The sequence below is a fragment of the Lolium perenne genome, chromosome 5 (genome assembly GCF_019359855.2).
Source record: "Lolium perenne isolate Kyuss_39 chromosome 5, Kyuss_2.0, whole genome shotgun sequence".
NCBI classification, from domain to species: domain Eukaryota; kingdom Viridiplantae; phylum Streptophyta; class Magnoliopsida; order Poales; family Poaceae; genus Lolium; species Lolium perenne.
The window spans coordinates 97,342,300-97,367,253 of record NC_067248.2 but is presented as its reverse complement, the minus strand read 5'-3'; the positions used below and the strand labels follow the sequence as shown (position 1 = coordinate 97,367,253).

Genomic DNA, 24,954 nt, shown 5'->3' with positions numbered 1-24,954 from the left:
CCGGCCTGATCCATTTCTCTGGGCGCTGGAAGGCATCTTGGCGGCATCTGGGCGGAAGTTCCGGCCCTTGGGGGCGGAAGTTCCGGTGGGGCGGAAGTTCCGGCCATCAGGGGCGGAAGTTCCGGCCTGGAGCGTCCAGCTCCTCTTCCTCCTTCTCTTCCATGCTTCCGTGACATCGGCCTTGCGTCCTCGGGTCTCCGTGGCATCCTCTCTTCCCTCCGTACTTGTCGTCGAGTTCTTATCATCAAGACATGACGGAGTATGAAGTAGTATATCGTCCCAAATGGGCAATACGAGGCACGCATAAAGGAGAAGATTCACCTTGGCGTGCCGTCTTGGCGATGAAGCACATGATGCGGTGAAGACCGAAGGTCGCCCCGTATCATCTCCCCCCACTTGAAAAAGAGTCGTCCTCGACGATAGCTCTTCACAAACTTGTATAGGAGGTAGATGACAACCACGCTTGAATGTCTCGGCACTTGTCAAGAGCCCTATCAATAGCACAAGAGAAGCAAGAGAACACTCAAAGCATAGCCAATGTTCAACGGATTTAGCAAGGGGCCTTATGTAGAAGGAGGTCACCTTATCAAAGTGTCGGTGTGCTCTCATGGAGAGATCTTGTGTAGTCGAAGTGTGGGGTTGAACCCATTCGTTGACGCTCATCCACAAGTCACTTGTACCTTCACACAACAAAGACCAAGCAAAGTATATGTGTGCGTGATATTGGAGCATATCATCAACGACATGTCCATTCATGTTCACAACACCGTTAGCACAACACAATTTTATCAAGAGTAATGCATGTGCAAGGTCAATGTGTAAGATCTCCTTATGAACATCTTCCAAATGTGGAAACACAAAAACTCCCAATTGTGAGATAACCGTGGTGTCCATCTCATGTAGAAAGTCATTTTCATTGTTGCTCTCAAGGCATCGGAAAGAGAAATTGTTCAACATCCTTGAAGCAACAAGTGGAGAATTTGGCAAAAACACATACGAAAGAGTGTCCAAAATATCATCAATATGTGTGCACACAAACCATTGGAAAGAGAAATTGGTCCTCCTATTTGGTGCACCACACAACATATCCTCCAACATGTTCATCAAAACAACATTTGTACAACCGCGCGTGCCAACAAACCAAATGAAAGAGCAATTGTCCCACTTATTTGAGGCAACACCAACGGTAAGAATCACATCATCATGTTTGCCAAAGAACCATAAGAAAGAGAAATTGTTCGGTATGTTCAATGCAAAGCATGGGAAAGGTATTAGAGCCGGGTTCGATCTTGAACTAACTTGTATTATGCTCTCAATCAAATACGAAGCATCAAGTCGTTTCTCCAAGAGGCATTTTGCAAAAATGGTGATCAAAATAGTTTCGATGTATCCAAAATGTGGTAGGACAAAAATTTGTGCAAGTAAAAGTTTGCTTTGTAAGGTGTCAAAAATGTTGTGTGTAGCCTTGTCCCACACAAATGGAACCATCAAAAGGCAAGTATCGACGGCAAAATTTGAGGCAAAATTGTTATGTGCAATGGCAAAGCTATGGAGACTTCTAGCTTGGGAACGTATGGTTGGCGTGAGCCGAGTATGGGTATCCTCAAGTGTCAAAGAATCCATTGCAATTGCCAAAGATGAAATGAGAAATCCAAAGGAGAGCAACTTTTGGTGTGACATGTGGCACAAGGTGCATAATGTGTCTCTCACATGTATGACATGATCCTTGAGATTCTCATAATGTATGATGATATCATCAATACATACAACAACCATTGTGACAACAAGATCTTTCAAGATATGTTGCATAAGAAGCAAAAGAGGTGACGAGGAATTGGGCCAAACCGGAAGCTCGACAAGAAAAATTGGAAACACACGATGGCGAAGGCGTTGGGAAACATACCCTTTGGTTTGAATCCCGCGGGTTTGGTGATGGAGGTTGTCCTTGGTGGGGTAGCTCTCGATGGCTCGTGTCGTCAACTCATGCTCCGTGGCGGTGGATGTTGTCGTTCGGGTACCTCTACACACAATGGAGAAAACAAAAAGTGTGTGTGCATGGTAGATGAATACATCATCCATCATGATGTTCCATGTCTTGTGCACATCACCATTAGTGTCAAGCAAGATAGTATGAAATGCATGGTGATGGTGCATATGGCAAGAAGGTGCATTCATGGCATGTGTTAACTTAGGATCATCAAAAATTGAGAAGGCTATGGGGGCCATCTCATGGACAATGAAATAAGCATTCTTGCATACCAAGCATAAGAAAGAGTCATTATTCACAATCTTGGATGCAAGTAACATGGAATAGTGCAAACATTTTGGGCAAAGCATGTTTAACATGTTATCATTGTTGTCGACAACCCTATGGAAAGAGCAATTGTTCATCAAGGGTGTCACAACACAAGCATTAGCATCATCAATTTCATTGCAAGCAATACATGGTAAAGAGCAATTGTTCGACATATTGCAAGCAATAGGAGAGAAAGTGAAACTCTCATAGCATGGCATGACCATATTGTCACAAGCAAGTAATTCCACATGATCAACAATGTTATCAAGCAAAGCATCACATGGGGGAATGAACAAAGCATGTGGCATAGCAATTGTATCCTCAAGATCATGCATGCACTCATAAGTCATCATGTCCACTAGTGGGATCATGGCATCATCAACACCCATATAGGTACCTTTGTAGTCCGACTCATTTGAGGTAGGTGTTGTGGAAGTGGTAGGATCCATGTGGTCGACATCTTTGACTTCTTGTAAGCATGGTGTGATATCATCATCTTCATGCACCATGTACATCTTCTCCATTAGCGGGAACTCGTCCTCCATGGAACCTATTGCAACATAAGAAGACACAAACGAGGGAGAGGTTAATGTGTTAGCAAATGCGATGTCCTCCATGGACCTATCATCTACCTCTCTCAACTCACTTTGTGTATCACTCATGTCCTCCAAATGGAAGCACTCAAACTGACATATGGGGTGGAAGTCACTCAACTCACCATCACTCTCGCTCAAGTGGGCTAAGTGGCTCTCATGCTCACATGGGGTTGGTACCAACTCATCAATCAAGCATGTAGGAGTAGGTTCGACTTGCTCATCTCCATGCGCCTCCGTGGTTGAAGGGAACTTCCCATGCTCAACCATCTCAACTCCATGCGCCTCCGTGGGTGAAGGGAGAATCCCATGCTCACCATTCTCAACTCCATCGCCTCCCATGTGGACACCATTTGATGGCGCTAAGGTGTTGTTGAGAGCTAGGCTCGAATCAACGTCACTCTTGTCTTGGCCTTCTCGTGCTCCATCTTGAAGTATGGGCTTCATAGTCGTCATCTTGTCCATTTCCTTGCACCATTCTTTGAAGATGATGGTATCTTGAAGTGTCTTGTTGGCGAATTGAGCATCCAATTGGGCGAAGTAGAGCTTGTGGGCTTGAGGTGTGTTGCACTCCCATGTCATGTGCTTGTTGGATGTGCACACATCACAATGGAGATTGGGGCATTCCCAAAGATGATGACCGTCTTGTGTGCAACGAAAGCATTGGGAGCTACGTGGTCTTGGTGGACAAATCATTGTCATGTTGGCATAAAGTTGTGTAGATCGTCCTTCCTCTTGAAGTGTAGACTCCACGGTCTTCATCTTGGGGCTTGAACTTCTTGTAGGTGCCATTGTGGTGGTGGCGGTAGTAGGGGAAAGCACCATGATAGGTGGTTCCTCTTGATGTGCACTTGCCACCATTTTCCTTGTTGATGTAGCGTCTTGTCTCGCACCATTGGAGATCTTCTCATATGTAGGCGGTCTTGGAGATGCCCTTTTGGTGGTGGCGCTAGGCTTTGGGGACACCATATTGTTGGTGTTGTTGTTCTTTGTAGCCTTGGCCGCTTCATGTCGAGGTTCTCGTCTTCTTGCATCATCACCATGTCTTGGGGGGTGTCGTCGAAGATCCTTGGGAGGTGTTGGTTGATGGCGAACATGAGGTGACTTGTGTCGGCGATGATCATGTGGTGACGCATGTCGATGGCGATCACGAGGTGGTGATGGTCGACGACGATCTTGAGGTGACGAGTGTCGATGACGATCCTCAACATGCCTAGATGATGGTTCATGTAGCTTGGCACTTTGTTTGTGGCGCCTTCTTGAGCTCGGAGGAGAGTGTCGATGGCGATCATGGCAGGGACGCTCTTGTTGTTCCAAAGGACGAGCTCGATGTAGATGATCATGTGCGTGAGCACTCTCATGGTGGCGCCATCTTGAAGGTCCGCAACCGTCATAAGTAGTTCCATTGGCAAATGTGGGGAACTTGTAGGCACCGGTCTTGTGCAAGGTGGTGTCAAAGCTCGGTTCCACCACGGTGTCAATGTCATAGTCGGGGTAGTGCTCGGTGCGGTGCTCCATCATGGTGTCGTAGTCGTAGTCGAGGTAGTGCTCGGTGCGGTGCTCCATCATGGTGTCGTAGTCGTAGTCGAGGTAGTGCTCGGTGCGGTGCTCCATCATGGTGTCGTAGTCGTAGTCGAGGTAGTGCTCCACCATGTCGTTGATGTTGTCGTCGAGCTCGGAGTGGTGGTCCACCATGTTGTCCATGCTTGGCGAGTCATGGTCGGTGTAGAGATGCTCGATGTCGGTCATATCGCCCATGCTTGCGGAGCCATTGTCGGTGTCAAGCTCCACATGGTCCTCCATATCCGCGGTGCTTGCGGAGCTATCACCCTGATCGTACTCCATGTCGTCCTCCGTAGGTTCATCCTCACTATCCATGTTAGTCTCTATGATTGGTGTATATATATGGTGGAAGGAAAACTACCAAAAGTGTCAAAACTTGCAAACCAAAATCGAAGAAGTGTTTCAAGTCGAGGAACAACCGATATGTATGCACACACACAAAACAAAAACTCTATATGGTGTTAGGTATGGATGTGGAAAGCCAAATGGAAGAACCAAACGAAGAGTCTATTGTCAAAAGTGGGTAAGATCCAAAAGTCACAAGTCAAAGGCGGTGATCACAAAAGGCATACACAAGGTGGAACACACACGTGGGACAAAATGGGGATAGCGCGACGGAAAATGAGCACGAACAAAATTGGTCCTAACGAAGACTACTAGCTCGGTGTCACGCTAACGCAAGAGAGACCGTGGCTTGGTTGCAAAATTGAGAAGCAACAAGATTTGCGCAAGACGCCTCTCTTCTCTTTTCTCTCTTTTGCTTATAAGCTTTGGACTCTTTTGTGTATAGGTGTCACTCACACTCTTTTTCTTTTTCTTTTTCCCTTTTTTTTTTGTATGCTTAGAAGCTTTCTTTTCTCACTATCTATGTAAGTATGTCACACTTCTTTTGCCTATCTTTTCACACGAGCTTGCTTCGTAGCTTTGCTCAACACACGCACACCCTCACGGTCGGGACGCTTGCGCAATGCTTCGCAACACTAGAAAGCCACTCTCGATAGGAAAGGTACGCAAAGGAAGCTAAGGCTACAAGTTAGGGGGCAAGTTATACCACTTGATGACGGTGGCCGACGATGTTGAACTTGCTATGGTGGAAAGTGTCAAACGAACCGCTTGGATCCTCGGGGTGCCGTCGTCGTAGTTGATGTTGCGGAAGCTTTGTGGTAGCTGAAATGGCACACACAACGAAGTCCAAACACAAGGGGTTAGTGCCAAAACGAAAAACGAAGAAAGCTGTCAAAAATTCGGCCAGGCGGAACTTCCGGTCCTGAGGGGCGGAACTTCCGGTCCGGGGGCGGAACTTCCGGTCCTCCGGGGCGGAACTTCCGGTCGCAATCAGATCTGCGGGCTGTTCTTCGATTTGGGCGGAAATCCGGGCCGAAAATCTTCGAATTCGTGGAAAATTTGGCACTAAGAGCGGTGGGAAGGTGGGGGAATTGCAGATCAACACCAAAGACAAGTTTCTATTGGACCAAAACCACCAAAAACTCAACAAATCGCGAGATCCAAGCAAGGCCAATTTGGGGCTATTTTTTGGAAAAAAAATTTGGAAAAATTTTGGGGCGAAATTGGTGGAATTTGTGGGTGTGGGGGTCAAATCCGTGGCAACCAAGGAGCTCTTGATACCATATGATATGGGCTAAGCCCAGGGATGTGCCCGATCTTCACGGATTTGAAGGGATTCGTGGGGGTAGGTGGATGAACGCGATGAACACGTGGGGGAAACGCGGGGATACAACACACACACGCATACAATTCGAGTTTTCCCTCGTTGGCTCGAAACACCAACTCGATAGAGAATTGCAGGAAAAGACCTTCCGGTAGAAGTCCCGCAAAGAGATCGACTAATCGAAGCTCGGGAGATCTAGAAGGGTGAAAAGACCGGAAGGTTTGATGGAAGTGCAAGCAAAAGACCAAATAGGTAGAAGTGCAAGCAAAAGATCAAACAAACGGTAGAAGTCACCAAAGAGATCTTCACGAGTCGATAGGAGCCCGGGTGGCGATACAAGATCATAGATCTAGGTAAGGTTCCCACTAGGGTGAGCTAAGCTCAGGTTTTCTTTCAAATCAAGTCTAATCTCAGATCTGAGCCAACTAGCCTATTTATAGGTGGGGGCGAAGGGATAAGTGACACACTGAAAAGTACTACTATGCTGAAGTTCGCGGTGGCGGAAGTTCCGGTCCTGAGGGGCGGAAGTTCCGGTCCCCGGGCGGAAGTTCCGGTCCTGGGGGGCGGAAGTTCCGGCCGGGCCGGAAGTTCCGGCCAAGTTCCGGCCTAGTTCCGAATATGGCCCGTTTCCTTGCAGTAACATCCAGGGGCGTTTTGACGGACTTTCGGAACTTGGGCGGAACTTGGGCGGAAGTTCCGACCGGGCGGAAGTTCCGGTCCCTCGGGGCGGAAGTTCCGGTCCGATGCTTTTTCCTGCGCGCTGGAGGGCATCTTGGGGGCATCTTGAAGGAATCTGGCCGGAAGTTCCGGTCCTGGAGGGCGGAAGTTCCGGCCTGGACGCAGTAGCTCCATCTTCATCATTTCCAGCTCTCTCTCCATTGGCTTGGTCTCCATGGCTTGTGCCTTGACCGATGTACCTGATTGAACATAGGGTATTCGCATGAAGTAGCAAGCCATCCAAGGGGGTGTCAAAGTCATAGGTAGAGAGGAGCGAATTCACCTCTTGGTGTAGTGCTTGGGCTCGAGCTCGTGTCATTGGACCACGAGGAGGGCTTGTCGGTCTTGATGTAGTGTCGACCTTGGGTGGGGCTGCATCATTGCCTACCCCACGCGGAGTTCGCCTACAACCGAGCCAAGCACTCCACAACCGCAAGGAGTCCCTTCATGGTCGTCTACGGATTCGAACCTCCAACGGCACTCGACATCCTTCCACTACCTCTTCATGAAAGAACGAACATGGACTTCGACGAGCGCACCACCGCCATGAAGAAACTACATGAAGAGACAAGAGCAACCATACAAGAGCATGTACTTCGCCAAGCCAACCGCCTCAACGCCAAGAAAAAGGAACGCGTGTTTGAAGAAGGAGACCTCGTGTGGATCCACCTAAGGAAAGAAAGGTTCCCGCAAGAACGCAACTCCAAGCTCAAGCCAAGAGGAGATGGGCCTTTCAAGGTCCTCAAGCGCATCAACAACAGCGCCTACGTCATCGACATACCAACATCAAAGTACTTGGTGAGCAACACCTTCAACGTCTCGGATCTTTCACCCTATCATGGAGATGAGGAGGAACAAGAGTCGAGGACGACTCTCTCCCAAGGGGGGGGAGATGATGCGGGGTGGCCTTCGGACACCTCCTCACCAAGACCAACAAGTCCCCCAAGTGGACCCATGACTCGGGCTCGAGCCAAAGCAATACATGACAAGGTGAACTCGCTCCTCACTACCCTCGACCTAGATACCCCATTGGATGGAATGCTACCTCATGCCGAGACACTTTGTGTGATTAGGTACTTGGAGCACCAAGGCCCCGGAGAGGATGAGACGTCATGGTCAAGGGAAGGAGAGGAGCAGCAGAACCTGGAGATGAACGTGGAGCCGAAGCCGACGTCGCCCGAAGAGCGCCAAGGAAGAAGAGGACGCCGGCCGGTCCAGGACCCGGTCAGACCGGCCCCAAGACCGGACGCCCGGTCGAGACCCGGTCAACCGGACGCAAACCGGGCCAGCTCCTCGTACCGAACGACGATCGGGACTCAGGACCGGATTCTTCGCGAGAATCCGGTTGGCGACCGGTCGACCGGACCCAGACCGGACAGCCCGGTCCACAGCCCGGTCGACCGGACCTCGACCGGACAGCCCGGTCCCAGGCCGGTCTGACCGGACGCCCAACCGGATCCGACGGGAATACCCCACCAAACTGCTTTGACTTATCCATTCGCGTACCTGTTCGCCCTTGCTGGCTGTGCTTGCCTATTTAAGTAGCTGGGACCCCTCCTTTACTCTTTAGACTTGTTTAGAACTCAAACCTACCTTTGAGCTTAGTCTCCCTTGGGTATCATCCCTCTGTAATCAAGGCACCTTGGTTGTTGACTTTGATCTTGTTGAGTGAGATTCTAGTACTTGTTACTCTCTCTCCCTCACCAAGCTCATCCTCTCCAATCCCAATCTCTCTCCGGGAATTCTGCCTCGTGCCTCTTCCACGGAGATTCTATTGGCGTGGTCCATCGAGCCACGGAGGTAAGCATCGGGTGTATCGGGTTGGTGTGCGTGCGTGAGTCTCGGAGTTCATCGTGTTCTTCGTCCCCCTCGCGTTTTCCCATCTCTCCCGCTTGGTTTCGACGTCAATCCGCAAGATCGGGCCACACACGGGGTCTTAGACCACATCATATGGTATCAGCAGCCTTTGGTTCCCGCGGATTTGACCCTCCACCCACCCGATTTCGTTTCTAGAAAATTTTCCCAAAAAATAGCCCTAAATTGCCTCTTGACCGATCTGTGATTTGGTTGCGTTTTGAGTGGTTTTGATCCATGGATTTCGTGCCCCTCTGGTTGATCTACGTTTTCCCCACTTTCTAGATCTCAATTCCATCGATTTTTGATGTTTTGGTTGGATTTGGCCCGCTTTTCGCGAAGAACAGTTCGAGTTGTTCATCCGGGACCGGCACTGCCGCCCCGTCCAGGCCGGCACTGCCGCCACGTCTAGGCCGGCACTGCCGCCCAGGCCGGCACTGCCGCCACATCTAGGCCGGCACTGCCGCCAAGAGCAAGCCAAACCGCCAGCTCCATTTTCGACCACAATTTTACCCTTGTGTTTGCTAGTTCTGGTTTGAGTGCCTTTTGTGTAACACTAACCCGCAGCGACGACGCAAGCGAAGACACTCTCGGCACCCCAACTTGCAAACGTACTCTTGATCCTTCCACCATATTGCAAGTTGCGTGATCATCACCGCCTACGACACATCTAGGTATAACTTGCAACTCCTCGTTCCTTTTGCGATCCAACCCTCCCGAGCATTGCTTGTTTAGTGTTGCGAGACATTGCACGTGGCCCCGCATTGTGAGGTGTGTGTGTCGTGTTGAGTAAAGCATCCAAGCAAACACTCGTGTGGCAAGATAGCAAAAGCGAGGCTAACGCTAACATAGTGCGTGCAAAAGCCCCAAAAACACAAAAAGAGTGCGAGTAGCACCATACATCCATACATCCATACATCCATACGCCCATACATACAAAGGTGTCCACGTGCCACCAAAGATACAAACGAGTGCAAGTGCCACCATACACGGAAGAGAAAAAGCTTTTAAGCAAAGAGAGATACGAGAAGAGAGGCCGCGTGTGAATCTTGGTGTCTCTTCGTTGCAACCAAAGCTTTGGCTCTCCTTGTGTTAGTGTGACACCGGGCACCACCTTGTTGGTTGGTTTTTGTGTTTTTCCGCCCATTCCTTGGTTGCACTAACCCCATTTATCTCGTGTGTGCGTTCCACATCTTTTCCGTGTTTTCGTGATCACCATTTGGACATTTAATTTTTGGACCTTACCCACTTTTAACAACATACTCGATCTTGGATTTGTCTTTTGGCTTTCCACAACACTCGCCTAACACCATATTTGCTAGCTTTTGCGTGTGGTTTCGCGTGTGTTCCCGATACACTTGATCTTGCTTTCGGCTTGGTGGATTGCCTCAATACCATCTTACCTTGGTAAGAGTGCGAGGTAGTCTCCTTCCACTAACATACACAACATAGTTCTTGTCTTGCTATCATGGATAGGAACGGAGAGGAAACAAGGGATGGAGAAGTCCTCCGGAACACCGAGAGGTTGGCTACTCAACACAACCTATGGACTCAACGCCAAGAGTTCAAGGAGCAACTATCACTCTTCGAGACCCGCATTGACGAACAATATGAAGAAGTGGCTCACAACTTCTCCACGGTGAACCAAGACTTGGCTCTCCTCCGTGAAGCTACGGACAACTTGAATGGCCAAATGGCGGCCAATGATGCGAACATGGAGCGACGCATGGATAACCTCGAGCGCGCCATCACCAACTTGGGTCGTCATCGCCGACACCGCTCTACTTCATCATCATCAAGCTCGTCACAAGATTACTATTCTCATGGCCACCGTTCGTCATCAAGCTCCTCCTCAAGGCATGAAGACCGTCCTCGTCCTCATCGACCACATGTTCGTCAAGAAGACTCTCGCTCTAACTCAAGGAGAGGTGAATTCCATCGCCATGCTCGTCCTCATGAACGACCTCCACAAGAACAAGTTCCTCACCAAGATCGTCATCAAGCGGCTCGCCATGCCCACCATGGGCGTGACGACCAACCCCACGACAACGTCTTCCACAACATGGCGCCACATGGTGATGCTCCCGCCCAAGGTCGTCAAGAGCAACCAAGGCGTGATCTCCGCAATCATCCTCGCCATGACCAACGTGGAAGAGGAGACCCACAACATGATCAAGACGAGAGGGCCATCCTTGGACATCGCCAACAACCTCGCCAAGACCCTCAACAACATCCTCCACGTGAACCAAGTGAAGCAAGTGTTCAACTCAACCGCCAACCCAATGCTATGGTTGGACGTGAAAGACCCCCTCTACCACCTCAAGCCGCAAGAGATGAAGGCAACCGTCCTCGCCGCCGCAACTTGGAAGATGAAGAGAATATGTATGGCAAACTCAAGTTCAACATGCCCAAGTTCAAGGGTGAAGACGACGCGAGGCCTACCTCTCATGGGCACTCAAGGTGGACAAGATCTTCCGCATCCACAACTACTCCGGAGCCAAGAAAGTGGCCATGGCATCGCTTGAGTTTGAAGACTACGCCAACACTTGGTGGGAGCAAGTCCTCACTCTAAGGGAAGAAAAGGGTGAACCTCCAATTGACACTTGGGAAGAGATGAAGGAAGAGATGCATGCTCGCTTTGTACCAACCCACTATGAGACCGACCTCTTTAACAAGCTCCAAAAGTTGAAGCAAGGCACCAAGACCGTTGAGGAATTCTTCAAGGAGATGGAGTTGACTATGATGCGAGCTAACATACAAGAATCCGAGCAACAAACCATCGCTCGTTTCTTCAATGGCCTCAACTATCCCATCAAGCGAATTGTGGAGTTCCAACCTTATTCCAACATGGTTGAGTTGGTGCACCAAGCCTCCAAGGCCGAGCGCCAAGTGAATGAGGACCTCAAGTACTCCAAGTCCAAGTCGTACTTCGCCTCCAAGTACGCGACAACAACACCTCCTTCAACAAGTGTCAAGCCTACCGCATCCTCTACGACATCCAAGCAACCGACTATCCAAAGTCGCATGAAGCAAACGGTATCCTCCACCGCCTCCTCAAAGGCCTCTACGGGACCCTCCAATGTCACTTGTTTCAAGTGTGGTACTCAAGGCCACAAATCCTTTGAGTGCAAGAACACCAAGGTCATGATCACTATGGAGAATGGTGACATAGAGACTCTAAGTGAAGGTGAATATGAAGCCCTAGTGCAAGCCGCCGTTGCTAATGAGGAAGACTATGATGAAGAAAGTGGAGAAGACCCTCTCTTATGCACACATGATCCAAGCCCTTCTCTTGTGGTCACTCGAGTGCTCACCACTCAACCCCAAGCTATGGAAGACCAAAGATGCAACATCTTCCAAACGCGTGCCGGCATTGGTGGAAAGTCAATCAAGGTCATCATCGACGGTGGGAGTTGCCACAACTTGGCAAGCACCGAGCTATGTGAGAAGCTCAACCTCACGCTTCACAAGCATCCTCATCCATACCATGTCCAATGGTTGAGTGACAAGGGCAATGTCAAGATTCAACACACCGTCACCGTCAACTTCAAGATAGGCCCCTATGAAGACATCGTCGAGTGTGACGTGGTGCCTATGACCGTGTGCCACATGTTGCTTGGCCGCCCATGGCAATTTGACAAGAAGGCCATACATGATGGTTACTCCAATGCATACACCTTCAAGGTCAAGGACAAGAAATTCGAGCTTTGCCCAATGACTCCTAGCCAAATCATCGCCGACAATGCGAAGGCTTTAGCGAGGGCACAACACCACATCCACCATAGTGAGTTGAGAGGAGAGGGAGCTACCCACCAAAAAGAGAGTGAGCACCACCACCCACATATGAGTGAGAGAAAGAGTGTCCTCCTAGCCACCAAAAGCGAGTGGAGAGAAGTGAAAGACAACCCATCCACCACCATACACTACGTGCTCATTTGCAAGGGCCTCTCGTCGGAGACTAATGACTTAACCAACATTCCTTCGTCTTTGTTGTCTCTTTTGAAGGAGTTCCAAGACGTCTTCCCCGACGAGCTACCCCATGGACTACCACCGCCGGGGCATCGAGCATCGCATCGACCTCATACCCGGCGCTCCCCTACCAAAACCGCGCCGCCTACCGCACCAACCCCGAAGATACCAAGGAGATACAACGACAAATACAAGACCTCCTCGCTAAAGGGTATGTCCGAGAAAGCCTTAGCCCTTGTGCCGTTCCCGTCATTCTTGTGCCTAAACCGGATGAGACGCAACGGATGTGTATGTATTGCCGCCCTATCAATGCCATTACCGTCCGTTATCGACATCCCATTCCGCGTTTAGATGACATGCTTGATGAATTGAGTGGTGCCACCATTTTCTCTAAGATTGATTTGCGTAGTGGCTACCACCAAATTCGCATGGCAATTGGTGATGAATGGAAGACGGCATTCAAGACCAAGCTTGGTCTCTATGAATGGCTCGTCATGCCGTTTGGTCTTTCCAATGCTCCTTCCACTTTCATGCGTCTTATGAATCACATTTTGCGACCTCTCATTGGCAAGAGCGTGGTTGTTTACTTTGATGATATCCTCATCTATAGCAAAAATCTCGAGGACCATGTTCAACATGTGAGAGAAGTCTTATGCATCTTGCGCCACGAGAAGCTCTTTGCCAATCTTCCAAAATGCCATTTCGCTCAAAACAAATTGGTTTTTCTTGGTTTTGTGGTTTCCGCCAACGGGATTGAAGTTGATTCTTCCAAAGTTGAGGCCATACACAATTGGCCCACTCCCACAAATGTTGGTCAAGTTGAAGCTTCCATGGTCTTGCCGGATTTTACCGCCGCTTTGTGAAAGATTTCAGCACCATTGCTTGCCCTTTAAACGAGCTTACAAAAAAGAATGTTCCGTTCGTTTGGGGCAAAGCACAACAAAAAGCTTTTGATGAATTGAAAAAGAGACTCACCGAGGCACCACTACTTGCTCTTCCCGATTTTGCCAAAACATTTGAGATAGAATGCGATGCGAGTGGCCTTGGAATCGGTGGTGTTCTCATGCAAAATGGAAAACCCGTGGCATACTATAGCGAGAAGTTGGATGGCGCACGCCTCAACTATCCTATATATGACAAGGAGCTTTATGCTTTGGTTCGTGTTCTTGAAGTTTGGCAACACTACCTTTGGCCAAAAGAGTTTGTTATCCATTCGGATCATGAGTCCTTGAAGTATTTGAAAAGTCAACACAATTTGAACAAGAGACATGCTAAGTGGGTTGAGTTCATAAAGTCCTTCCCTTATGTAATCAAATACAAAAAGGGCAAGGAAAATGTGGTTGCGGATGCACTTTCCCGCAAGATTACTCTTCTACTCACCCGCTTGGAGTTTCACATTTCGGGTCTTGAGGAGATCAAAGAGCTTTACCCATCCGACTCTTTCTTTGGACCAATCTTTGCCAAGTGTTCCGTTGATCGAGGTTTTGATGATTTCTATTTGCATGATGGCTACTTGTTTAAAGCTAACAAAGTTTGCATACCCGAGTCTTCTCTTCGTAAGTTGCTTTTGCAAGAGTCACATGGAGGTGGCCTCATGGGTCATTTTGGACGCGACAAGACTCTTTCGATGCTATCCACACACTATTATTGGCCACGCATGAAGCGAGACGTGGAGCGCCTTTGCAACCGTTGCACCACTTGTTTACAAGCTAAGTCAACATCCAATCCCCATGGTCTTTACATACCTTTACCCATTCCATATGCACCTTGGTCGGATATAAGCATGGACTTTGTGTTAGGCTTACCAAGAACAAAGCATGGGCATGATTCAATCTTTGTGGTAGTGGATAGGTTCTCAAAAATGGCACATTTTATACCATGTCATAAGAGCGATGATGCTTCACACATTGCTTCATTGTTTTTCAGGGAAGTGGTTCGCCTACATGGGATACCGGCAAGCATTGTGTCGGATCGAGACGTCAAGTTCATGAGTTATCTATGGAAGTCGCTCATGGCCAAGTTTGGAGTCAAGCGCTTGTTCTCATCATCCTCGCACCCTCAAACCGATGGACAAACCGAAGTGGTCAATCGAAGCCTCTCCACACTCCTCCGCACACTTGTGAAGAAAAACTTGAAGTCATGGGAAGATTGCCTCCCCCACGCGGAGTTCGCCTACAATCGAGCCACGCACAAGACAACATCACGGAGCCCCTTTATGGTTGTCTACGGCTTCGAACCACCCACGGCACTCAACATACTACCACTCCCACTTCATGAGAGAACGAACATGGACTTCGACAAGCGCACCACCGCCATGAAGAAACTACATGAAGAAACAAGAGCAACAATACAAGAACATGTGCTTCGTCAAGCTACACGCCTCAACGCCAAGAAGAAGGAACGCATCTTTGAAGAAGGTGACCTCGTTTGGATCCACCTCCGAAAGGAAAGATTCCCTCATGAACGCAACTCCAAGCTCAAGCCAAGGGGCGATGGCCCATTCAAGGTCCTCAAGCGCATCAACAACAATGCATACGTCATCGACATTCCGACCTCCAAGTACTTGGTGAGCAACACGTTCAATGTCTCCGACTTGTCACCCTATCATGGAGATGAGGAAGACCACGAGTCGAGGACGACTCTTTTCCAAGGGGGGGGGGGAGATGATGTAGCCCCGCTCACCAACGACACTACATCAAGGCCAACAAGTCCCCCAAGTGGACCAATGACACGGGCTCGAGCTAAAGCTCTACATGACAAGGTGAACTCGCTCCTCACTACCCTCGACCTTGATACCCCATTGGATGGAATGCTACCTCATGCCGAAACCCTTTGTGTTATTAGGTACGTGGAGCATCAAGACCCGGAGAAGAGGATACGCCATGGTCGAGGGAAGGAGAGAAGCAGTGGCCGAGAAGGACGTCGCGACAGACACGAAGATGGACCAGCAAGAAGGAGGAGAAGAGTGGCCGCCGAAGGACGCCCCAGGTGGCCGGCACTGCCGGCCTCCAGCACCGGCACCGCCGGCTGTGCACCCCGGCATGCCGGCCGGTACACCCCGGCACCGCCGGCCCCCACGCGGAGAAGACTACGACCGGCTGCTGCGGCCCCGAGCGCGACGGCACTGCTGCCACACCGGTACTGCCGGCCAATCTTCACCGGCACTGCCGGCCCCACCCCTGTTGACTTAATCTCAACCGTTGATTTCGTATCTATGGACCAGGATAATTTATGTATTACCGATTTTACCCCTGTACGAATCTGGACCTATAAGTACCTCACCCCTTCCTCCAGATTAGGGTTAGACTTGTTTAGAACTCAAACCTACCTTTGAGCTTAGTCTCCCTTGGGTATCATCCCTCTGTAATCAAGGCACCTTGGTTGTTGACTTTGATCTTGTTGAGTGAGATTCTAGTACTTGTTACTCTCTCTCCCTCACCAAGCTCATCCTCTCCAATCCCAATCTCTCTCCGGGAATTCTGCCTCGTGCCTCTTCCACGGAGATTCTATTGGCGTGGTCCATCGAGCCACGGAGGTAAGCATCGGGTGTATCGGGTTGGTGTGCGTGCGTGAGTCTCGGAGTTCATCGTGTTCTTCGTCCCCCTCGCGTTTTCCCATCTCTCCCGCTTGGTTTCGACGTCAATCCGCAAGATCGGGCCACACACGGGGTCTTAGACCACATCAGTAGTAGTGAGGTAGGGATGTCCTCATCATCTCCCCCCCCCCTTCAAAAGGCGTCGACCCCGACGCTCCAAGGTCTTCTCCGTCATATGGTGTCAAATCAGCAACATTGAAAGAATTACTGACACCAAACTCATCCTCTGGAAGATCTATTGAGTATGCATTATCATTGATCTTGGCAAGCACTTTGTAAGGACCAGCACCACGAGGCTTCAACTTAGACTTCCGCAGCTTCGGGAACCTATCCTTGCGAAGATGTACCCAGACCATATCACCAGGCTTGAACAACATCTCTTTGCGCTTCTTGTTCATCCTTGCAGCATTGCTCTTGCCTTTCTTCTCGATCAACTCTTTAGTCTTCACATGGATCTTACGCACAAAATCTGCCCTCTTGGATGCCTCCATATTAACTCTCTCATGTATGGGCAAAGGCAACAAGTCAAGTGGAGTAATGGGTTTGAAACCATACACCACCTCAAAAGGACATAGCTCCGTGGTAGAGTGTACCGCCCTGTTGTAAGCAAACTCCACATGCGGCAAACACTCTTCCCACTCCTTCAGGTTCTTCTTGATCATGGATCTCAACAGTTGTGACAAGGTTCGATTCACCACTTCAGTTTGACCATCAGTTTGGGGATGACAAGTAGTACTGAACAGTAGCTTTGTCCCCAGCTTTCCCCAAAGTGTCTTCCAGAAGTAGCTCATGAACTTCACATCACGATCAGAAACAATAGTCTTCGGGACTCCATGTAGTCGAACAATCTCCCTGAAAAACAGGTTAGCAATATGCGACGCATCGTCGCTTTTGTGGCAGGCAATAAAGTGTGACATTTTAGAAAATCTGTCCACTACCACAAATATAGAATCATGGCCTCTTTTAGTACGCGGCAAACCCAACACAAAATCCATACTAATATCTTCCCAAGGTGTAGTAGGTGCCGGTAAAGGAGTATACAAACCGTGAGGCTTCAGCTTGGACTTGGACTTGTTGCAAGTAATGCACCTCTTCACATACCTGTCCACGTCCCGCCTCATCTTTGACCAATAAAAGTGATCAGCGAGCATGAGTAGCGTCTTCTCACGCCCAAAGTGACCCATCAAACCTCCAGCATGAGATTCCTGCAATAAGAGCAAACGCACGTGACGATTGGAACACATAGTTTGTTAGCTCTAAACAAAAACCCATCGTGTATGTGATATTTTTCCCATGCTTTACCAATAACACATAAGCGGTATGGTTCAGCAAAATCATGATCAGTTGCATACAAATCACATAGCACCTCTAATCCAGGAATTTTTACATCAAGATGAGTTAACAGCATAGTCTTCCTAGATAAAGCATCAGCAACAATATTATCTTTTCCCTTCTTATGCTTAATAATGTACGGAAAAGACTCAATGAATTCAACCCACTTAGCAAGACGCCTATGCAAAGTAGATTGCGCTTTCAGATATTTCAAAGCTTCATGATCAGAATGTATGATAAATTCTTTTGGCCACAAGTAATGTTGCCAAACCTCAAGAACTCTAATTAAAGCATACAATTCTTTATCATATATTGGATAGTTCAACTTAGCACCAGATAATTTCTCAGAAAAATATGCAATTGGGCGACCCTCTTGCATCAACACACCACCAATTCCAATACCACTAGCATCACATTCAATCTCAAATTGCTTATTGAAATCAGGAAGTGCAAGCAACGGTGCAGAAGTTAACAATCGTTTCAGTTCATCAAAAGCATGATCTTGGGCAACGCCCCACTCAAAAACAACACCCTTTTTAGTCAATTCATTCAAAGGTGCAGCAATAGTAGAAAAATTGGGCACAAAACGGCGATAAAACCCAGCTAGACCATGAAAACTTCTAACTTGACTCACATTCATGGGAGTAGGCCAATTTTGAATAGCTTCAATTTTAGACACATCTACTTCTACTCCATGCTTAGAGACAACATAACCCAGAAATATGACCTTATCTTTGCAAAATGTGCACTTCTCAAGATTACCATAGAGTTGATTATCACGCAACACTTGCAAAACATGTCGAATATGTATAATATGATCAGATTCATTGCGGCTGTAGATTAATATGTCATCAAAGTACACAACCACAAATTTGCCAATAAATTCACGCAAAACATGGTTCATCAGTCTCATGAAGGTGCTAGGTGCATTAGTCAAACCAAAAGGCATTACTAACCACTCATATAAACCAAATTTTGTTTTAAAGGCCGTTTTCCACTCATCCCCTTCTTTCATCCTAATTTGATGATAACCACTACGCAAATCAATTTTAGAGAACACAGCAGCACCACTCAATTCATCTAGCATATCCTCTAAACGGGGAATAGGATGACGATATCGAATAGTAATGTTGTTTATAGCTCTACAATCTACGCACATACGCCATGTACCATCTTTCTTAGGAACAAGAATAACAGGAACAGCACAAGGACTAAGGCTTATGCGGATATAACCTTTGTCGAGTAGCGCTTGTACTTGCTTTTGTATCTCCTTCGTCTCTTCGGGATTAGTGCGATATGGCGCCCTATTGGGCAGCGAAGCTCCGGGAATCAAGTCAATTTGATGCTCAATACCTCGCAATGGTGGTAATCCTGCGGGTACCTCGTTCGGAAACACGTCGCTGAATTCCTGCAAAACATTAGAAACACCAAGAGGAAGAGGGGTCATGTCGTTAGAAACCAAAACCGTACCCCTGTACAAAAGCACAAGAGGCATGGCCGTAGGATCCTCACTAAATTCTCTCATGTCTTCTTTGGTGGCTAATGAGACTAAGGAATGCACTCGCTCACTTTTCGTTATATCACTCACAGTATTACAATTCTCTCGCCTATCTATGGATGCATCCTCCAAATTGACTTCAATCTTCTGACGAGACTCATTGACAATCTGCTGTGGTGACATAGGTTGTAAGTTAATTTTCTTGCCCTTGAACTCCAAGTGATATGTATTGGCGCGGCCATTGTGTTGCACAGAACGATCATAGAGCCATGGCCGGCCTAACAAGAGATGGCACACCGTCATAGGAACCACATCAAAGTCAATGGAATCCTTATACGGTCCAATCTCAAAATCAACACGCACCATGTGGCTCACCTTCATCTCACCATTATTGCTCAACCACTGAATATAATATGGATGCGGGTGCGGTAGATACTTCAGTTTCAGCTTGGCACATAATTCTTTGCTTGCTAAATTGCGACAACTCCCGCCATCAATAATGACCTTGCAAGCTTTATCAGGACCAACAAGTGCCTTTGTTTGGAACAAATTGCAGCGCTGTGTAGATGCACTAGGCTGCACATTGAGAACACGCTGTGAAACAACTATAGTTTGAGCTTCTGAAGGATAAGCATCAAAACCATCGCTGTCATAATCATCATCTTCCGGAGCATCCGGATCAGCATCGTCTCCAGTTTCATATTCATTGTCCTCATTAATGATCATAACTTTGCGGTTAGGACAATCCTTCTTGAAGTGACCCTTGCCACCACATGTATGACAAAGCATATCACGGTTGCGCGCTGTAGACATACTAGAACTAGTTCCACTTGCAGCAGGGACAGGCCTCTTTGTGTTGAACACATTGGACACCTGCTTGCTAGACGAAGAAGGAACATCCGTAGGACGCGTAGATGGCGCCGTAGAAGGCGGCGGCCTAGGCGTGTAGCGCCCTGCGCCTGTAGCACGGCCCCTCTGTTGCGCTTCTTCAGCCAACTGTGACTCAGCTTCTCTTGCATGATGTAGCAACTCATTCATTGTAGCATATTTGTGATGACGCACAATGCCTTTGATATTAAACTTGAGCCCATTGAGAAAACGCTGCAGTGTCATCTCCAAAGACTCACGGACACGGGCACGCTGCATAAGCATCTCCATCTCCATATAATAAGCATCAACTGTCATAACACCTTGCTTCAATTGGGTCAACTTATCAAACACAGAACGCAAGTAATTGGTAGGAACAAAACGAGCTCTCATCGCCGCCTTCATAGTACGCCAAGTGATAATAGGCAGCTCACCATCTTCTTCTCGATCCTGAACAAGAGCATCCCACCAACGCAATGCGTAGCCATCAAATTCAGAGGAAGCAAGTTTGATCTTCCTATCTTCAGTATAATCAGGATGTAAACGCCATAATCTCTCAATCTTCAGCTCCCATGTAAGATATTCTTCAACATCAGTACCTCCTTCAAATCTGGGAATTGAGAACTTGGGCTTACCCAAACCATCGTCTTGTTGTTGAGGAACACGGCGGGCTCCAATGTCAACAAAACCGCGATTGACTCCACGTGGAAGACCACGACCAACACCACGTCCCATGCCTTGAGCAGCGTGACATCCGCATTGTCACCATTGACACTGCCATCTTCATCAAGCGGTTGTTGTGGTTGTTGTTGTACCATAGTACGGATAACCTGGACAGCTTGAGTCAAAGTATTCATAGATGCTTGAAGAGTCGTCATCGATGTTTGAACGGTGTTAATAGCCGTAGTAGCCTCATCGACCTTCAAGTTGACACCCTGAATTTCAGTATCAAATGTCTCCGTATTAACACGAAGTTGACGTGTGAGGTGATCACGCAGAGCCTCATATTCACGCCAAGTAACTGGTGTATCGTCGGGCTTTTTCTGCATCACATCAAACTCAGAAGAAGACATGATTAGTAGGTTAGTGCACTAAACAAAAATCTATGGTGGTACTCTCACAACTCACTCAAAACTGATAAGAAAGGTGAATCTTACCGCTCCAAAGTGAATTAGTATTGCTTACCACTTGGATTGACGGACTAGTGCACGGATGTAGCGAAGCGAATATCAAAGGTATAAGAACAATCACACGACTAAGCAGGATATATGTGGGGCTGTAGGTAGGCTACCTATTTGCACCAATAACAAGCTCTAGCGCTGACCGTAGACAACCACAAGATACTCACACAAGGCGATAAACGGGGCAATGCAACTATATGGAGGAAAGGTTGCAATGCACTCGAGAGACGCTAGCAAAGCTCAACGAGACAGGCACAAGATTGCTCAACTACAGGTGCAGTAAAGAAAACTTAGGCCTTCACTTGAATTCAACTAGCACGACACTTTTCTTTTTGGATTTTTCTTTTTATAACACACGCAGCTATGTAGCTCTTTTTGCTTCTTTTCTATTTTCTCTTTTTTTTTGATTTTCTGACTCAACTCCTTGATAACACGACTAACAAGATATGCAAAGCACCAAAACCCTAATGAGCAGCCTGCCGAGCGGTAAAACTAGTCTCTTCTGGGGAAGTTCCTAGTCACGTATTTCGATAGGCTGTGTCTATGGTTGGGAACAAGCACACTGTACGCTATGTGGACTTGGAGTAACAAAAACTGATACCACTAGATACGGTAACACAAAAAGATAGAGTAAACTCAAACCCTAAAATACTAGATGAAAGAAAAAGTTACGCAAAAACAACTACGAAAAGCAGCTAAAACTCGAAATTAGTGCAAGCTATGGCTATGGCAAACCCTAACCCTAATATTTTTGGCTTTTTCTGTATAGGAAAACACTCACAACTCAACTATGGGGTGGATTGTGGATGGCTTACCGAGGAAAACTGGAAATCTGATACCAAGATGATAAGGGGTTGCCCGATCTTCTCAGTAAGCGACAGGTGGTGATGAACACGTGATGGTAGCAGCGGATGAAATCGATGATGATGAGGAGGATAACTTGTATGACGCCGACGAAGTCTCTCGATTGATTCCTGATGCCAATGCAACAGCTCTCAACCCTGCAAGATATTCGCAACACCACACACTTGCGCACGTAGCCGCCGACCACGAAGCGGTAGATTGCAATCTTCTAATCCCCAATGGAACAGCAGATCACACAAACTTTCAGTAGCATAAAACTCCAGATCGCAACGAATTGGAGAGTTGGGGAACAATAGTTTTGCTTAGCAAACAACTATGAACTAGGGTTTATCTTAAACGTGGTCTAAAACAGCTAAGGGGTCGTCCAAGGCACTTATATAGGCGTCCGGGACGAGTTCTGGTCGAAAAGATACAAGAATAACCGACCCAGAATAGATCTGGTCGAGACAGACTCGGACTGGTCCGGTCTGGGATCCGGTCGACCGGGCTGTGGACCGGCCGGTCCGGTTGGTGGTCCGGTCAACCGGGCTGTGAACCGGGCTGTCCGGTCAGTGGTCCGGTCAACCGGCTGTGGACCGGAAAACTGCGAGGTTTCCGGTTTCCGTCCGCACGAGGGGCTTCTCCGGTTGGCGTCCGGTTGGCGGCCGTTGGCCGGGCTGTGGACCGGGCTGGCCGGTCCGGGGGCCGGTCGGCCGAGCTTCTGGACCGGCCTGGACTTCTTCTTCTCCTCTCGCGCATGCCTCCCGCTCCTCCCTCGCGCGTCCATGAGATATCTTCATGTCCAGCTCCATGTCCAGCTTCACGTCCATCTTGACGCCCGTCTTCATGTCCAGCTGCTCCTCTCCTCGTGCGATGCTCGTCTCTTCTTGATACCTGATGATACATAAGTAATAGGACTTAGGCAGTATAAAGTTCTCATCAATCAAAGTATCGTTTAGAAACAAGTTCACCTGTTGTTTAAGTAGCTTCGCACGAGCTCTTGTAATTGGTCCAATCCGAACTTCATTGGACTTGAGCTTCACAGCAGGTTCATTTTCATTTGTTAATGACGGAGGTAGTAGTGAGGTAGGGATGTCCTCATCAAAAACAATAGATAAAACATGACTAAAAAGTTTGAGATTAAACTAGTCATGCAAATCACCATAGAGTAAAGGAGAAACATGTCTAAATTGATTGATAAGAGCAATATGTTTGCTGATAATGAGCCTGAACTTGTTGCTAGGAGAATAAAGAAGATAATGATCTCATAAAAGGAAGGCAAGAACACATACGGTCCAGAAGAGGAACCAGCGTTGACGTTGTCGCTGTTGAGAGCCATGTCGCTGAAGAGGTTGCTGATGTCGGGGAAGAAGTCGTCGTTGGGGAAGTAGTCGTCGGCCTCCGTGTCGATGTTGAAGCCAGCAGTCGCGGTAGAACGCTCCCCAAAAACCTTATCGCCTCTCTCCCGTACAGGATCACAAGAGACGGGGTTCCGGAGGCCTGCTGTCCCGTCCAGCGGTGCACGCCGGTAGACGGGATGGAGAAGTCTTGAGCGGCGGCGCAAAGCTCTGGAACCGAGTGGTAGGCACATATGGTGCTGTGTCTCGTAGTGTGTCTCTGGAGAGGAGCGACCTCTTTTATAGGCACAGAGAGAGGAGCCGAACAAGTCACGCGAGGAGATGAAACGAAGGGTCAGGGAGGTGAACCGAACAGGCAACAGTCGAAGCTGAACAGCCTACGTATTCAAAACCCACTGAAAAACATTTCAGTTTCTAGCGTCTATTCATATACCCGTTCATGAGTGGCAAAAAGAAAGAAAGAGAGAGAGGCTCTCGGCTCGAGGCATTCCCGCAAACCGCGGCGCGGCGCGACGTGTCGTGACGAGGCGAGCGAGCGGCGGCGTCGTCGTCGGAGGAGCGCGCGTGTGGTCAGCTCCTATTTCCTCCTATTATTTCTCTCTTACAAATGGTATGAAGAGCTCCCCTTATAAGCTGCTCCAACTCTTCTTCAACTAGCAATGTGGGACTAAACTTTTGTCCCACCCCTGCCATGCATGAATGGGCCATGTGGGCCTCTAGGATTTATTAGGAATTTCTGGAATATTTATTGTGTTGGTCCAATATGGGCCAAAATTCCAACATGTCAAAGAGTTGGTAATATCTCTAGACGCAATGAAATGCCTGATGTAGCCCCACCCAAGGTCGACACTACATCAAGACCGACAAGCCCTCCTCGTGGTCCAATGACACGAGCTCGAGCCCAAGCATTACGCCAAGAGGTGAATTCGCTCCTCTCCACCTATGACTTTGACACCCCCTTGGATGGCTTGCTACTTCATGCAAATACCCTATGCTCAATCAGGTACATCGACCAAGACACAAGCCATGGAGACCAAGACGTTGGAGAGAGAGCTGGAAACGATGAAGATGGAGCTACAGCGCCCAGGCCGGAACTTCCGCCCCCCAGGACCGGAACTTCCGGCCTGATTCCCCAAAGATACCCCCAAGATGCCCTCCAGCGCGCAGGAAAAAGCATCGGACCGGAACTTCCGCCCCGAGGGACCGGAACTTCCGCCCAAGTTCCGCCCAAGTTCCGAAAGTCCATCAAAACGCCCCTGGATGTTACTGCAAGGAAACGGGCTAATTTCGGAACTTGACCGGAACTTGGCCGGAACTTCCGGCCGGGCCGGAACTTCCGCCCTCCAGGGCCGGAACTTCCGCCCCTGACCGGAACTTCCGCCCAAGTCGGCCGGAACTTCCGCCACCGCGAACTTCAGCACAACACTACTTTTCAGCATGTAACTTAACTATTCGCCCCCTACCTATAAATAGCCTAGTTGGCTCAGATCTGAGATTAGACTTGATTTGAAAGAAAACCTGAGCTTAGCTCACCCTTGTGGGAACCTTACCTAGATCTATGATCTTGTATCGCCACCCGGGCTCCTATCGACTCGTGAAGATCTCTTTGGTGACTTCTA

General features: G+C 48.4%; 1 pseudogene; it reads right to left on the bottom strand.

Annotated features, from left to right (window-relative positions):
- LOC139831549 (uncharacterized) overlaps positions 1-23,568 on the bottom strand; it is a 33,693-nt pseudogene extending 10,125 nt beyond the window's left edge.
- Between the last annotated feature and the right edge of the window lie 1,386 nt (positions 23,569-24,954).